At 42.8% G+C, this 18,745-nt stretch overlaps 1 long non-coding RNA gene across 1 annotated transcript in view; it reads left to right on the forward strand.

Annotated features, from left to right (window-relative positions):
- LOC116060937 overlaps positions 1-18,745 on the forward strand; it is a 198,029-nt gene that overhangs the window by 99,002 nt on the left and 80,282 nt on the right. Inside the window, exon 3 of the long non-coding RNA XR_004107625.2 lies at positions 17,160-17,256. This is a non-coding gene — a long non-coding RNA (uncharacterized LOC116060937). The remainder of the gene's footprint in view (positions 1-17,159; positions 17,257-18,745) is intronic.

Here is an 18,745-nt window from a genome sequence, read left to right on the forward strand (position 1 = left end):
GCTGAAAATACCTCTGCATGTTCTTTCACATACTCCTACATTTAGCTTGCCAGGCTGTTGTGCTTACACTGTATTAACTATAGCTTCTGAAAGTAATAGGAAAAATGTAAGTGAAAATTGAATACAAAAACATTACTGCTAAGAATATATTTTTAGTTTGCCCCTGTGACTGATATATAAATAATAATAAAACTTATATTATTAATACTGATGCATTTATGTCTGAGCAGCATTTTACTGCTGCTCAGACATACTGCTACTTGAGTGAATATACGTAGTTACAAGTTACATTCATCTACTGGCTTTCAATAACCCATTATGTACTTTGCATGCTAATTATTATCACATCTAATCTGTAGTGAATATCTTTTAAGATGCTACTCGCCCACCATAGCCAACACTGTGTCAGTTTTTTGAGCAAATGTTTGTTAGACCACTAGAAAGGTTCTGACCACAGGGATGTTCTTCTCATGGCTGCTAGCCACTTATCTCTGGCTAGCTGTTAATCAATGCTGAGGATGCAGGTAGAACATAATGGAGGATTTATCTCAGTTCTTCACACCACTTAGTGCCCAATGAACACCTCCATACCACCTCCTCCTCTCTGTACCTTCTTACATTTTCTCTATTTCTTCTCCCCCCCCCATCCTTGTGCCAAAGGCCTTGATGGAAACACCACTCCTGAGAGAGTTGTGGAGGCGGAGGAGAATGGGTTGGAACGAGGGACAAAGTAGGTTGAGAGGGTCGTTAGATAGTGAGCAAGGGAAAGGGGTCAGAACAATGTTGCTGACACGGTCAGAACTGTTAGCGCACATGAGAGGTAATTTTAGTGTGTGTGTCGGACCTCGCACAGATCATAATAGTAATTTTCAGCCGGGTCTTTGAAATTGGATAAGTTCACATGCACATTAAATACATAAGGCTCTTATTTATATTTCATAAAAAAAATTTGTTGCCACAGCATCTGCTGGAGTCTCACCATAGAATGCATAGGCAGACTTGCTTTAGGAGCACCATTATCCATGATGAATCACTGGGTTAATAGTCCATAAGGGTTAATACTGGTCTGGGTAATGTGTTCATGCTTGCCTACATGTACACAGGAGAGTTGTTCATTTACTGGCTAGTTATGATAAGAGCAAGTTAGATCATTAGCAAAGAAGACTTCCTTCTTAGGTTGTGTGTTTTGTTTACATCCTTACCTTACCACTTGTCCAGTTCACACCTCTTGTGTATGGGGCATGCTGTTGCTTGTATACATCCCTTGACTTTTCATGCAAATTTATGTTTAAGCATAGTTGTTTGTGTGTACAATGGGGAACACAACACATACACACACTTGGGGGTGGAGGGAGACCTAGAAGGGGGAGTGTGTGTGTGTGTGTGTGTGTGTGTGTGTGTGTGTGGGGAGGAGATTGGTGGTGGTGGTGGTGCAAGGCGGTGACAGAAATTGAGGGGGACGGGGTGGCAGCTGCAGGCTGCTCGGTGCACTGTCAGAGCGGAATGATTAATGAATGGCGGCCCCAGCTGAGCCTAACCTTTGGAGAACCGCACAGGACATCTGCAGAACTGTCAGCGCTCTGACAAGGACAGAGCTGAACAACCAATTATTTCGCCATCACTAAGGTGGGCTGTCAGCTTAATCCTAGCCATTCACTTAGGCAAGGACAGGCAAATTTCTCCTTTACATACACACACACACACACACACAGAGCAGACCACGGCCCTGCATGGACACACACATACACAAGTGAACAAACAGGCATGCACGGACAGGAACACATGCCCGTGTGGACATGTACACAAAGTGGACTGGTACACACACAAACACATGTACACACTCACATATTCACACACAGGCATGAGGTCCTGGACAAAATAGAGTTAACCCCTCCACTGCCGGCGGTGGCAACCCCTTGCAGGTGACATATAGTGAGGAAAGCAGGGCAAGCAGGGGAGGTTTAATGATGACAAAACAGGGCTGGTGGATGCTGGCTGGGACTCTGAGCTGGACATGGGTGGGGCTGCATAATGGGCAAGACACTATGTCTGGTACATGTCGAGAGGGAGGAGGGGTGAATGGAGGGAGGGAAGGTGGGAGCTAGAGAGGGAGGGGTAGATGCCCTTATGTCTGCAGGATGTATTTACATATAATACAGGTATGTGTTTAATTTACAAAATATTAAGGTCTGCCCAAGAATGTGATTCCATGCAAAAGTTACGATATAATATATAAATTTAGCTATGATGAGAGCAAAAATAAGGTTAAGTGCATGTGGAGGGTGTCTGACATTAAATGGTCTACACATACTGGAGTTGTACAATGTTCTACCCTCCAGTGTGGAAATACAGTATTGATTGACCTTACGAATTATACAAAATGGATCCTTTTGCATTGAGGAAGATTAAAAAAGAGTATTTGAATAAAACATGATGATGATGATGATGATGATGATGATACAAAATCATGTCATGTCAAAAAAAAAGTTGTCTCATGTACAGGACCAAAAAAATTCAATTCATGGAATCTTATGATATTCTTAGAAGAGTACAGTTCTGAAGTCCGAAATTAAAGGCTCAAGCATTGTTATTGAGATCCAAAGGGGCAAACATTGGATTTACATTGGATGCTATGAATTTTGTCCTGCCATCTTTCTCTACTCTGTACCTAACCCTTTTACTGTAATCAGGACTAATGAATATATGATCGCCAGATCTATTGATTAACGAGAGGGATTTCAATAATAACAGAGGTGTATATGAGTGTAGTGTGTTTACATTCTTCATTTATCAACTGTGTGTGCGTGTGTGTGTGTGTGTGTGTGTGTGTGTGTGTGTGTGTGTGGCTTGGCCAGAGTTGGATGGTGATGGGCGGTACAAGTGACTGATTGGGATTTGATTGAGGCGTTTCTGAGGCGATAAGGGATCGAGCGTGGCTACGAGGCCTATTGACAGACTGCTGATGAAGCTGGAGAGGGGACGAGAGAGAGAGAGAGAGCGAAAGAAAGCTAAGGAAATTAATAAGGGGATACAAATCAATTAACTTAAAAATTGTCCCTCATCGGTGGCTAACCACACGTATGCATGTGTGACTGTGTTGTATTTCCCTTCATATATCTGTGTTTGTGCTATCCTGCATTCATCTACAGTAACTACACACCAACGGACGTTTTGGGTGGATTGACCTCCTCACAGACAATTAAAACATAAAATGCCAAGTCAAGTCACTTGAATCCTAAACGCTGCTTCCCTGGTGTATATTCATGAGTGAACCACCTACTCTGTGAATGGTGAGGACTTTGAATAGCTCAACTCATTTGACCAGGAGAATCCTAATACTGCCTTAAACGATTTGCAAAGAATTATGTTGGTTTCATCTACAACTTTGGTGTCTCATGTGAATATAAAAATCCATTAACTTTGGTAAGTTTTTAGAAAAAATGAACTTGAGTTATAATGGCTTCAATGTGTTGGGATGTAATGAGGATGATCCTTGTAAGAGGACCAACACTTTTTTTAATGGATCTGTATCGGCTAAGTTGCTAAAATAATATTCAGCACAAGCTAAGCTCTGAAGCTAACAAATCTGTTAACTCTCCTCTGTTATTAGCAAAGAGCAATGTAGCTTGGCTGTTGTCATGTTTGTGGGCTCTCTGCAAGCCCGTGTCTGTACTTTGCCAAAGATTGTTTAGCGTTTGTTCTAACCACTATACAGTATTTCTGTAGTCCCAACAACTCAACTCGTTTATCTAGCGGATTGTGTCACTTTCAGGAGTCGCATTCTCCCAGTTAAACTTTCATCCATATCACATCAATAATTTAAGCTTATCAATTGTATAGTTTAAACCATGGCTGGATGTGTCAGATACATATTTAATCAACATTTAGGTGAATACAAATATTGGATCGTTGTCTGTATCACCAATATTAAAGGACTCGGATCAGGGCCAAAAAAAACTTGATTGGGACATCCCTTGTTCAAATGATATCAGATGGTAGTGGATGGATTTACTGTGCTGTAATATAGAGACAGCTGTGTTTACTGACAAGTGTGTGTGCACTGAGGTCTCAATTCGTAAGTACTTTTTGGAGCTTTACACACACACACACACACACACACACACACACACACACACACACACACACACACACACACACACACACACACTATCAAAATGTAGTCATTAGAAGCCTAGTCCTACTAACAGGGCTGTCTACTGTCCCAGACAAACTGCAGGAGGAGGTGTCTGGCTGCTTGCTTTTAAATTGGGTTAGTGGACCAGAGAGGGAGGGAAAGAATGAGAGAGAGATAGAGAGGGACAGAGAGAGAGCATGAGAGAGAGAGAGAGAATCTGAAGTCTAAAACTGGGACGGGGTACATGAGAAGAATTTTCTTCATCAATTGCGGTGGTGCTCCCTACTGTGTACCCCTTTATGCCACATGTACGAGTGGGTGTGTTTTTTGTGTGAATGCACTACTATGTGTGGCTAGATGCATTACCATCTTGTCTCATGAAATGTCTATTTATTATTAAAAAAAAAAGTTTTACAAATATCTTTTTTTTTTTATGTTTTCTTACTTGAACTCCACTGGCTTCCTATAATGGACTGGATATTTGTCTTATGCTTTGCTCACTTCAGTCTCCTGCCTCTCGGTTGATTTAGGAGCCAAATGGCAGTCCATTAACATGTGAGAATGATTGTGCAGCCTTGGGGCTGTAGCGCAGCAACCCACAGAGAGGGTTTTCGCTGCACATCTCTATGATTCTCAGTCTTTGCACTGTCGACGAGAGTTAAGCATCAAAGGCGAGAACTAACTATCCTCACCCTCAATCGCTCCCTCTGTCTCTTTTTGGCCTCTGGGTTCACACTGTAATTTGCTCTCTCTCTTACTCTCTCCCTCTTTGTCTTTCTCTTTCTCTCTCTCTGTCTCTCCCTCCATCTCTCTCAGGGCTTGGGAATGGGTAGATGGAGGTGATGAGGTCAAAGTGAATCTTCTCCTTGCTGAAGATGATTATGTCTTAACCTGCCGTTATTCAAAGGAGCAGGCCCCATGTCCATGAGCTGGCCTGCCAGCCATGTGTCACCAATGAGGGAGCAACATCTCGTCACTGTCACAGAGGAAGAGAGAGAGGGAGAGAAGCAGTGCAGTCAAATGAACTACCAGTGTCAAATGTACAATGCCTTGCTATGTGTTTCATGCGACTCACTGCCCCATAGAACCACTTGGTTGATGGATGCTTGTCGTTTGTGTAATGGCCTAGGTGTCCAATATTAGACCCCTAAATTGATTATGGATGCTGGTGACATCACTGGGAGCAGACATTAGATTATAAAGTTGCGCTAGAGGTTGACATAAGAATGAGTCAAAAGCTCCTGAGCATATTTGATGTACCGTAGGATTTCGAAGAACGTGGTGATGCTAGTGGTTATGCCGGTGGTGTTAATTAAAATCCAGCTAATTAGCAGCTAGCGTGGTTAATTGGTCAGTCTTGGCTAGTTGCGCTAATAGAGAACAACACCTCAACTGTGCTCTGTCTCACTGAACAGGGCTCAAGGCTTCTCAGAGAGAAAACTGTTGAGTCTTCCACCTTTATCTTTGTCCCTCCTGACTTTTCTTTAAGCCTCAGACTTCATATTCAGCAGCCTCAGGCTTGAGCTTTCTGTCTCCCCCTTTTTCAATTAATTCTTTTTGAGGTGTGACACGCTATAAACTTTAATACACTTTTACAGAATGGACTCAAATCACATGTGAACACATCCTGTAGCTACACTAATACACACATGAGCACATACACACTCAGAAAACACGTTTATGAGTACCTTCACACACACATTATAGCGTTTAGCGTGTGTAACTAGGAAGTCAATGAGCACTTATTTAAAATCCATTGGCAACACTAACAAGCCAGTGTAAGGTGTGAACACAGCTGTTTGAGTCACAACAAATCTAATACACATTTCATCACTTCTTAAACAAGCCATCAGCAAGTCTAATGCTCTTGTATGGAGAGTGGCACTCAATGATACATGTGCCTTCAAAGCATTTTCTTAAACATCAGCACTTAGCACATCCTCCCCACACCTCGGCATCATGCATCTACTATAAGCGGTGCTGCTGATAAGTCAAATTTATCATTTCTGCTGTTCAGATTTATAAAACCAACAATGCCCTAATTGATAACACCAACAGCTGCCACGCTTTTCGTCGCTGGCACCTGATCTGCGTGAAAATTATGTCTTAATCAGCGATTATCAAGCAGCATGTGCCAGAATTGGGAATGCAGCTTCATTTTTCTTTACTTCTTTTTATTTTTTTGGAACGGTACTACACGCCAGAGCCGTCAGTGTCACTCACGATTGAGCCAAGCGAGCTGTAGGGATTCACCCTGCGTGTCTGTCTCAGGGCTTAAGAGTTACTCTCTCATGACGCCTTACCATTTTAAACCTTATTTGGTTTGCAAAAGTGAAACTAAGCTCTTTTTGTGCCACTCTTTTTTTTCTCAAGTTCAATTTTTGGATTGCACAGCTAGAGACGGAGATAAGGGGGGGTATGGGGATAACTTTTGAGGACAGTGGGCAGCGTATTTCAAGAGTGGGACACTAGGGGAAGGGAAGGGGCAACAGGGGGAGAGGAGAAGAGCACATGGGAGGATAAGGGGGTGGAGGTGTGGAGCGGATGGGGTTGGGAATAGGGGGCTAAGTTTGGGGCAGCGAGACACTCCAGAGAGTTGACAGAGCTTCAAAGGGAAGTTTTCTGCTTTGACTGACAGGCCCCTAGAGTGAAGGGGACCTGGTGGCAGGCGGCATGCCTCGATCCCAGGATGCCCTGCGGTCTCCATGGCGCTCATTCCCCATCCCACAGTATTCAACCGAAAATGGGGTTGAGACGAGGGGGGGTCAAGATGCGTGGAAAGGCTGCAGTACATCATGGCTCTGTTTTTCATGGTATATTGCTTTTGGACCAAGAGTGTGAAGGACATGATGGTTCTTTGAATAGGAAAGAGGAAGGCTAGAATTCCAATGTGCAAACGTGTACAATTCAATCAAGAATTATTGTGGTTGCTATGAAAGGAGCTTGATAAATCCTGTTGCTATGTTGCATTAGCTTTGCAATTCGTCTGTGAATCAGGACAGCATGGTGTAAATGATGAACTTTACTGCTGCAACACAACACCACAATCATTCCAGTCATTTAGTCTCAAATTCAGCCCTAGGGATTTTTTTTAAAAGTTTAAATATTGTCAAAGGCCAGATATAACTGTTTTCCCATTGCAGTTAACCATCACTTTTCAGTCTAGTATCAGAAAAATGGCACTTGGTTCTTACAACATTCTTACTCACAAATTTTGCGAAAGAAACCTTATCTTCAATCTCAGAATAAAGAGCAGAAATGTGCCTTTTTATTTTATAACGCTTATCACTGGAGATGCACCTTTTGTATTTACAAAAACAGGACCATTAGTTGCAAATGTGTACCGATACCAAGAGGTTTCATGATGGCTCTGTGGTAGTAAAATATCTGAGCACTGTACTCTTGAGTACAAAAATGTTCTACCCTTGTCACAGTATTTCTGAGAGTGCATCATAACCACTGTACAATAAATGTCTGTTTCAGGGCCAAGATAAATGACACCATCGTTGTCGGTCCTATACCCGGGTTGATAGATGAGAGCAGAAGGGCTGTGTTTAAATGTGTCTCAGTAAACACTGTTAGGCCTGTGTAAACAGCAGTACATTGATCAGCCCTCTATTCATGATCATCACGTCTCTGCCTACACTGGATTAGTCAACATACCGACCCATCTGTTTGCTCCACTGTAAACTGAAGCCAATGTCAATGCCAAAGCCTAATTGGAATACGACACACTGTTGGGGCATGGTTGTATGAAAACGAGGGACTTATACTGATCTGGTAGAACTTTTTATTCCTATATATTGTTATCTCAAAATCATCCCTTTCACTTTTTAATATCCCACAAAGTAATGAACATAATAAAGATGTAGATGCTTTAAACATAAAATAAAGCATGGAAACACTCATCACAAACAACAGACAATCCATATTACTCCTTTACTTGTGCAACTCCTGTTGTGCAATGGCTACTGTGTATAGCAGAGAAAAGAGAGAGAGTTAAGAGAATGACAGAGATGGAGAAAAAGAAGGAGCAAGAGAAAGAGAGAGAGGCATCGAAGCGTGGAGGGCAGCTGCATTGTATCACCCCATTTTAGCCCATCACACTATGTATGGGGGCCTTTCCCCCCCTCTTTTGCATGGTAATTATTTCCCAGCCCAAAGGTAGCTGCAGGCAACGTCAGCCACTGCGTCAGGGCCCACTGCATTAGCCGGCCATTGCATTATTTATTTGTGTGCGGGCAGCCGGATGGATACCCCAAATCCGTCGAGACTCGGGGGCCTCTCAATGTCACCTCATGCATTGTGGGAGGCAGTTGCGGCCACATGGACCTGCACTAGGAAAGCTTAGGGAGAGAGTGGCTCAAGGGCAAAATGGTATGTAGGTGTTGGAGGACATGTGCGTGGGAGTAGTAGTTAGGTGTGTAATGTATGCAGAAATGGGTCAGAGGTTTACTAACTGCCCTCGCTTATGCAAGAGTCAACTGTGCAGGGTTCATTGTGACACACTGGATGACCATCTAAGGGGTCCTATAGGATATCATTGAGTACCAGTGTAGTAAAAAGTATAAATAGAGGGTCATACAGTTCACACTGCCTAAAGGCTTTTTGTGTTGCTATAGATGGTCACATACGGTCAGCTACCCCCTGGGTATCATAGGTAAATAGATTTGATTTCAGTGCTGCTTTTACATTATGCCGCTCTCCCCTGTGTATCAATAATGGTTATTACACCCAAATACCAGTAGGCTGGGTAAGGTCAAAGCATGTCAGTGATTGTGACGTTTGGGAGGTAATACCCTGGTGTCTCCTTCTGTACTACAGCGCACACACAGACACAGAGAAGCACCCACACACTGCTCTGTTGGACATGAACCCCCATGACATGTCGGCCCCGGCCAATCGCATCGTAGCGCCCGGAATGACAGCTGAACCATTGTCCCTGTCATGGCTCCTCAGTGTAGAAACACACACATGCACACAAACATGTATCCACTGCGGTGCAACATCAACATCAACTCCCGCTGGCCCCTTGGATCTATTTCTCTGTCTCCCTGCTTGCCAGGCAGCTCGACCACACGAGACGCTCAGACGGCCTTGTGACATGACAGTGACAACGTACTGATGCTCCGGAGAGCACCCACAACGCCGTCCACTTCACCCTGCACCACACATCCCCCTCCTTTTTCTCACTGTTGACCCTAAGGGAGAAGATCTATGTTTCCTTCTCTCCCTCTTTCTCTCACCAAAGAAGAGCCGAAAAAAATGAACACAGATACACAGCAAATTTAAATCTTTCAGTTATTTGGTGTTTGCAAAATTCAAGTTTGAAGAGTTTTTCCTCTCATAGACCATACTTTAAATGACTCTCAGTTGGTTCTTGAAATTATCTAAATTAGTACTTTTACTAATAGATGCATAGCTATATAGGTAGGCAGGTAGATGGATAGATAGCGTTAATGGCTTAAAATGAGAAAAAAAGAGAGAAAAGAAGACACAGGGAAAGAGAGTCATTGATAGAGATAGTTAGACTTTGCCCCGGCGCCCGGCGTTCCCCCTAATGGGAGCTGACACTGCTGAAGCGACCCGGATGGACAGAGGGAAGGACCAGCGTATTGCAGGCGGCAGACCTCCCAATTATTTTTCTGGCTGATAGTGCTGGTGCTTGTTTAAGGCTACAGCATGGATGGAGGGATGGGATGGAGAGGGAGAGATGGAAGAAGAAGAAGAGGAAGAACAGAAGAGATGTGGCTGGGGCTGGGTTGCATGGCTGACAGGTCTTGATCTGGCAGGATGGCTGCTGTCATACAAAACCCAAGACGGGGGTTTCTCCCCAGGGCTTATGCGTACACATAGACACACAAGAACACACAACTCTTGCATGCACTTATACACATCATGCATCATGTAAGCATGTGGAAACAGACAATAATGTACACGCACGCACGCACGCACACACACACACACACACACACACACACACACACACACACACACACACACACACACACACACACACACTGTTCAGTGCATACTATATGGACTACTGTACTTTGACAGTCTGTGGACTTGGAGTGCATAATACACACTAACATGTAATTGTTGCTGCATTACTTCTGTCACAATCCATTTACAAATACTGCAGAACCTAAGAGTATTATCCATACTGCCTGAGAAAATATTCAATGAAATCATAACAGAGATATCAAACATGATCAGAATCAGTTTTTTTAATCAGCAAATTTGCTCACACATTTCCTGTTCCTTTGTATTGAAGATGACAAATAAAACCTTTTTTTTCCCGTTAAACCTATTTGACTTTTTACACCTTCCTTTCTATTCAAGGTATTGCATATTCTAAAAACATACCAACCAAATACATGGTAAAATAAGTAGGGGTGGGAATTAGAGCTGTAATTGGGCCTTAAAAGTTGCTGCGCCGCACGCACACAGCTCTTTTGTCTTCCGTCAAGAATGAGTAATTTATACACGTTTTAATTTATTCATGACTAACGTAGGCTATAGGCCACTTGGAAGTTGGAACAAAGAAATAAAATAAGTCCTCCAGAAGCCAGCCTCTGTTTCACCTCCATTTTCACGCTAATTGAAACGCTTCACCTGACCGCTCGTTTACTGCGCAAGCCCGAGCCCGGCCCGAGCCCGTGTAACATGATAGAAATTAAGACCGAACCCGACCGAACCCGTCGGGTTCGGGCAAAGATCTTCAGCTCTAGTGGGAATTACCAGAGGCCTCACGATACAATATCATCACAATACTTATCTCACGATACGATATTATTGCGATTTTAAACATATTGCAATATTCTGTGATATATTGCAATGTATTACCTTTTTTCCAACTTCAAATTTTTCCCAATCTCAAATGATGTCCTAGATCTGGGTGATATGGAGAAAATCAAATATCCCAATATTTTTGACTAAATACCTCGATTTCAATACCGCAACGATATTGTAGTGTTGGCTATTGGTGCTTTCACAAAATATTTACACAATGAGATTTTTGATAAATAATTATCAGTAATGTGGATATAATGTCTAAGTGGGTGAAGACAAATAATAGAACAGTTACAACAGTCTGGTAAGTTCAGAAAATGACATCACTTTACTGTAATGCAGCCTTTAAAACCAGGAAAAGACAACACTTATGCCATATTACGATATTATGATATCCAAAATCTAAGACGATATCTAGTCTCATATCACGATATTGATATAATATTGATACATTGCCCAGCTCTATGATGTCCCCAAAAGGAAACTTTGTCAACATCTGTTTAATCTAAAAATATATATTTCTCTGTTTTGTTCATGTCACTCTCAGATTTATTGCTGCAAAATGGGATTATCAAGCAGACAAACATATATAATAAAAGATTGATACTTGGCGTCTGTGTATCGATACAGTATTGCCATGGAAAATATTGCGATACTATGCTGTATCAATTTTTTTTCCCCACCCCTAAAAATAAGCAGTGTTAAACAAAATGTTTTGTGTTTATAGTGCCTTTTCAAGAATGTAAAAAATCAAATGAGTAAATCTGTGACAGTTGGTGTTATGATGATCATCAGCTGGATTTGTTAGATTTGAGGATGCATTGTCCAGGATTTGCTAAAGGCTGGAATGCCTTGTTGGACACGGAGAAGTCTTTACCGGTAGAATACGAGCCAAACGAACAATCAACGTTTCTGTGCATATGTGTGCAGAACCGACAGTGGCAGTTGCATATGCTTGAAGAGCTCTGTCTGAGCAGGAACACAGCTGTAACAAGCAGGAAGCGAAGACTGAGAGCATTAAGCCGTAGAAAAAGAAGAAAAAGAACACACTCTCATTTGCTCCTGTGTGTGTGTGTGTGTGTGTGTGTGTGTGTGTGTGTGTGTGTGTGTGTGTGTGTGTGTGTGTGTGTGTGTGTGTGTGTGTGTGTGTGTGTGTGGAAACAGGAGGGCATGCTTGTATTCAAAATTATTGAGTCTGAAAAAAAAGTTTAAGGACAATTCATTCGAAAATAAGTCTTTTCAGAAATAATTATATACTTATAAAATAATTACATACTTCAGATCAGAGATTCTTCACATCAGAAAAAAATTGTTGCATCAATCACATCAGGCCAAATCACGCAACAGCAGATCCTCTGTGTCAGTTCTTGTCTAAATAGCCGTGGTATCTGTGTCATGACAGCCTATAATTTGCCTCATGTTATCTTAAATGAACGCCATAATTAGGGTTATCCAATCCATGCTAAATGTCATAATCCAGAGCAGAGTGGCTGCATTACTTTGGTGTCGTTGCTGTGCTGTTAATGCCTCAGTGATCACCGCTCCTGCTAACATGGCCCACAGCCTGAAAATACTGAGTACTGTCAAAGGAGAGGAGTTGTCTGTTTGATTTCATATCAGGCAATAAAACCAATCCATGTGTCTCCCAAAGAACTTTGCTTCATCACTTCTTTTTATACTTTTTTTTATTTCACCTCATTTCCACTCGGTATAAAAAAAAGAGCACACAAGAAATCCTTCCTTAGTCTTTTTACAACTCACACTGTGTATTTATTTCAGCTCTTTTCATTATCTTTTTTTGATATTCTTTATGCATTGCCCAAGAGGGATTTTCTTTTTCCTAACTGGGGTGCAGCTTCAGCAACTTTGCTGTGCTCCCGGAGTGGCTAGGGGTTAAGTAAGTATCATTCATGGATGCTTCTACAGGTATGGGCATATTGAGGAACAAACTGGAGTCCTGTTGGGTGAAAAACTCACTAACCACTGCACTAACCTGCCAACTCTACCTATTGTATAGCCCCTTGTATTTCCATGTACAAAAGCCACTCTGGGATACTTAGTTGTGCAGTTTTGGAGGTCCCCCTAGTAAGGAAGCCTTTGTGTGTGCCTTCTCTCAAGCAAGAGTTACTCCTTTTGCTTTAATTACTGTAAGTACAGCAGACCCCCCAGGCTTGTTTAAACAGATCAACCAGCAGAAGAAAGAAGAAAATGGTAATTAATCCCATAATGTTGCTGACCACGCTAGTTCCTTAGCACTGCTGAGTTTTATTGACATAAGAAGGACAATAGGAATCTGTATTCAAATGACTTGCTCTGCCCTCGTGTTTGGGTGCAGCTGCTGCATAGACTGCAGTGTACCACCCATTTGTATTGTATTGTTAGACAGAGTGAAATTAGACATGGCGATATTAGGGAGTCGATATGTGTTTGTGTGTACCTGTTATTGTTTCGAGTCTAAGTGTGTCCAAGCCTGTTGGATTTTAGTATTAGTGTGTGCTTTGCTGTTTTACATGTGTGAATATTGGAAAAAAAAGTGTGTGTGCGTTTCCATTACTGTGTGGATGCATGTGTCAACTCCCCATCCTCAACTTCGGTGCAATGCAGAACGCTTCAAATGCATTCCATGTTTCTGAGCCGAGAAGCTGTGTGTGTGTGTGTGTGTGTGTGTGTGTGTGTGTGTGTGTGTGTGTGTGTGTGTGTGTGTGTGTGTGTGTGTGTGTGTGTGTGTGAAAGAGAGAGTCAGGATCAATACTATTGACCTGTTTACCTTGGTGCCGAGCACACAGGCCAGCTCCCTGGTTTACCACTTGAAACATTAAAACCAGACTATTAGTAATACTTTGGTCCTTCTCTTTACTGATTGGACGACCTGCACTGGGGCACTCCACCTAACAGACACGGTGAGAGGGGAGAGATGGGGGTTAAAGGTGGAGGGAAAAAAGGGGGTTAGAGAGAGAGAGATAGAGAGAGAGAGGGAGAGGGAGAGAGGGAGGGAGGGAGAGAGAGAGAGACCCTGAATCTAATCCTCTTGACTTAAAGCCATTGCGTTTCGCCCATGTCTCGCCGCTCGCATCTAGACCTGATGTGGTCACTCAACCCTATCGAGCTGCAGGGCATTGTGGTCCGTCCATCTCTGCCACACTCATCCCCCTACACCCTCAGGCGCTTTTGTGCTCTCTCCCCCCTCCTTTTCTCATCCTCCTCCACACCACCAAAACAGAGTTTCTTTAAATGCTTAATTTTTACCCCCTTTGGCTTCCTTTTTGCAAGCGCCCTCTCACTTGTTTGTCCATCGATTTTTCATCCTTTTCCAGCCGCTGCCCCCCTCCGCCTCCTTCCCCTCCTTCTTCTCCCTCTCTTCCTCTCGCCTCTTCCCCCAGCACTTTGCCTGCGTCTCCCCAGTTTCTCCCTCTTTCCTCTGTTGTTGATGTAAACTGATTTATTTATTTATTTTAAGCTTGTTGCCCAGGTAATTTGTGGCAGGTAATGACTTTCAGTGAATCTACTTTGCTCTCTTTGAATTATTTTTCCGACCTTTGCATCATCCAGGCCCATCTCCCTGCACATCCCTTTTGTCCCATTTGCTCTCCTACCTTTTTTCCATTTCCCTCTTTTACCATCTCACTGTCTCTCCTGCTCTCTCTCCTCTCAGCTCCCTGCCAGTGTATTTTTAATTCCCCTAGATATTGGTGGTGCACAGTACATGCATGTGTGTCTCTGAAGCCCACCTGAGAAGGTGATTGACACCTGGCCCTCTGCTGTGGAAGCTTCTCGCTCCTGTTTTCCTCCTTTCCCATCACCCTCTTCCCTCCCTTCTTCCCCCTCTCCAGCCATTGTTCTTGTGTCCGTTGGGGCATTGGAGGAACAGCACAAGCCTCTGGGAGTTGGGAGGAAGGAAAGTAAGGTAGGGGAGAAAAGGGAAGGGGAGGGGCAGTAGTGGCTTAAGAGTTAAAGTAATTTGGTGGTATTTTTCTCTTTCCCTTGCTTATTATTTTTTTTTATTTTTTAGAAACAATGATATCAAATGAGCATTGTAATTCAGGAGGCAAAGCTAAAGATCCCCGCATCATGTTAACTGGCAAGGTAGGGTGAAAAGGGATGCTGTGTGTTTGTGTGTATGAGTGTGTAGGCATTTGAAATCTCAAGACCCCCCCACCCAACACTCACACTTTCCATCTGTCCACACACACACTTTTCCTCTGTCCATCTTTCCTTTTCCTTGCTCCCATCTTCTTCTCCACTGCGGCCCCAGTAGCATTGCTACATTAGTATTCATAGGGGGGGTAAATGAGACTGCTGGCTGTTTCCCCTGCCAGCTGGCATACTGGGGCTGGCTGTAGAGCTGGACTGGACACTTACAGAAACAAGGAGTAGGTACTGGGAAGAAATATGGACTAGGGCAAGAATTACAGTAAAATGGTTCAGAATGTTTTAGTTTTAACAGAAATAACCTTCATCTGCTGTATACCTTACAGTAAAGCATTCTTTACTTTTCCTTACTATACAGTACTATGCTAAAAGGGGGGGCACTGTCACCCTCTCCTGATTGCAGGCATAACATTATCCCTTAAATGAAGGCTTTTAGAAAAGATCTGCAGTATGGTACTCACATTTCATTATTTGAAAGACAATAAAGCATATAGATTAAAATAGCACACTGTGTGAACAAATATACAGCTCACTTCTGAGTTTGGTAATCAAAAAACAATAAAAGTGTAGCATGCTGGGGTTTCTTGCCACTTCCTATTAATGCAGACATAAACTCTGGTTTCTTACATTCCCTTCACTGAGACCCTTGAACAAAGTAAGAAAGGTCTTTTTAAATATGAATCAGATATATAAGAAGAAGCAGCATTAAACAACACTATTCTGTATTGTTTACATTTTGACAGAAGTACAGGGTCCTAATGAATGAGTTCCTCTGCACTGTGAGTGTGATGGACAGGTGTCAGTGTGTGGAAACCAGTTTCCTGGTCCTTCCAGGAGGGGACAGTAGAGAGCAGGGAGACCACATCTGCCTCCCCTTTATTTAGGAGGAGGACTAAAGGGGAGGCAAAGAGGAACATGAACAGAGAGACCCTCACAATAGCCACCAAGGAAGGAGATAGGTTAGTGTAGAGCAGAGGAATGAAGGAAAGAGATACCAACCATTTCTGATTAAAAAAAAAAGCATGGGATGAAGGTGGGAAAATAAAAAAAAAAACAAATCTCATAAATTCTAAATAATATTTCCAAACTTAAAAAAGGACACATGGCACTTGTACACCACGTGGTAACGCATAAACACACATAGATGCACAAACTCATACTCTAGTACTTCCTTCTGGCATAATCTAGCGGTCAGGGCAGAATTCATCACCCTTAATCATGCAGATGAACATGACCTTGGCCGGCCTTGGCACCCGGTCACACCGGCACCCTTATCCAGCCTAGCTTTGCATCTCTGATTGTGTTAAATCATGTTTCCCTAACATCAGCAGACACTGGATGGACAGCATCCTTCTCTAAGCACATCCAGAAAAGGATAATTGCCAAGACCTTTAAAAGCCTTTCAGAAAGAAACAGGGAAATCAACATAATTCAGATGAAGGGGAATATCGGAGATGTAAAGTTAAGTATGCCAGGCAATATTGGTGGGTGAAAAAAAGAAAAAGAAAAAGAGTTTTAAAACGGTGGGTCCTTGGCATTATTATGATGATGCGTTTAGCCATGCAGAGTGGCCCATTGGAGGGCCCCTAAATGAAGAGGCTGACCTTCAACAAGCCCTCTCTCTGTTCATTAGCCACGTGGTGCTTATCTACAATAACACTGCTGAGGAGAATATGAGGCCAGTGGGCCCGGCCAAAGTCAATGATGCACTACAGGTGGAAAGATGAGTGTCTAAATTTAGCTTAGGGCGCTGGACTTTTACCCTATTACTACCTCCCCTGCTCCAATCTCCCCAAAGCCCCATTAAAATAATTAAAACATATTTCAAGTTCATACAGTATATAATATCAAGTTAACTTTCAACTTTACTCGTGGAATTATAAGAGAGTAAGTGTTAAAGACAGCGAGAGAGTTTGTGTGCATACCTTTGTTTGTATACTTCTATGCATACAGTGTTTTTTGACTGAAGTTTAAACTGAAATGACAAAGTTGCTTTTACTCTAAATGAGCACCGGAATGGAGGATGATTTAAGATGAATAATCAACAAGGTCTGTTATTTTATGTGTTTGTCATTTCCAGACACAGGTGGACTAGCCCACACTCCCAGTAGGACGGCTCACGTGGTGCCTCCATTTTGGTGTGATGGTCGGCGATTTCTATCTACAGGATTGCGAAGGTAAGAGCAAGAGGCTATGGTTTTCTCTACCTGATGTCTGGCAGAACTCATTCCCCTTTCGCTCTTGGTGTTTTGGGGCAGAAAAAGGAGAAATCGGTTTTATAATATGACAGTATGAGTATAGTAGCACATCCGTAAGTGGCAATATAGAGTGTGGGCATTCCACTTGACCCTAAGATGATTTTGCTGCACCTGTATCCAACAAATCTGAATCTGAAACCCCAAGAATATAAATGTATTGATTTTGCAATACTACATGCAAAAAGGACTATAGCTCTGAAAAATTATTGCAATGAAACATTTATAAAAACATTGTTAAAAAAAAGTGGCAATATAGAGTTTGAACTAACAGTATGCAATTGGGCAAAATTCGAAAGTACCAGCTCCCTCCGTACCAGTGAGTAAAGGCCAAATTCAGGCACTGATATGGGGGGGGGGTAAATAGATGAATAAAGAACAGAGAGGGGGAGAGCAGACACAGAACGTGGTCGATAGTGTCAAAAGCGGATGACAGATCTAAAAGAATGAATATTGATCTTTAGGGGGCCTTTACTCAGGCGACCTGTGGGAGGTCAGCCTGTGTAATTAGACCAGTGGAGGTCTAACGCAGAACTGGGGATGAGGCTGGTCTAAGAGAAGAAGGCTGGAGCTAGGAAGGATGTTGGAGACAGTATTGTATTTGGACCTTAGATGTGGATCATGTACATAACAACTGTGCTAAAATGATTACAAATGCTTAACTTTGTGCAACAATTTCGCCGACGTCACAATTTTTTTTAATCCCTTGATCCGACTTTTGCTTTCAGAATTTTAGAGTTTCTGAGTCCTCCATGTCCTCCAGTTACCATCCCTGTTAACTTGTAAAAAAAATCTTTTTTTATGTAAAAAATTTGTGATGTGCCAGTGGTTTTGTGTGTTGAAGTGGTAAATGTGGACTCAGTGCAACATAGATAAGGTTTTATTTATTGGAGTGGGCTGGCGCTGGATTAGAGTCTATACAACCCCAGGCTACAGACTCTGCTCAAACAGGGTTCTGCTTGATGATGGCAGTAAACGCTTGCTCTAAATGTCTCTCTCTCTGTCTATCTGCCTGGCTATCTCTCAGGTAGTAGTACACACTTGAATCAAGGGAAGTGTGTGTGGTGCATTCAATCCCACACCCTAACACCCACAGATAAACATAGCTACACAGATGCATTCCCAAGCATATACCCAGAAATGGACACACACAGATGGGTGTACATACAGGCGCAGGCCCATATGCATTCCTGCACACACCCACAGACACACACACATGCGTGCGCGTCTCTTTATCTGTCTGGCTGTGGATAAATGCGGGCAGCGGAGACTGTGGCTGTAATCCGTGTATCATTGGCTTTATCCACTGCAGTAGCACTGCTGATTTAGCGCTCCACAGCCTTAGTAATGGGCCCCTGACACACACGCAGAGCTCACACAGTACACCATGTAGTGCATCCACCCCACATGC

This window comes from Sander lucioperca, chromosome 10 (assembly GCF_008315115.2).
Source record: "Sander lucioperca isolate FBNREF2018 chromosome 10, SLUC_FBN_1.2, whole genome shotgun sequence".
In the NCBI taxonomy this organism is placed as follows: Eukaryota; Metazoa; Chordata; class Actinopteri; order Perciformes; family Percidae; genus Sander; species Sander lucioperca.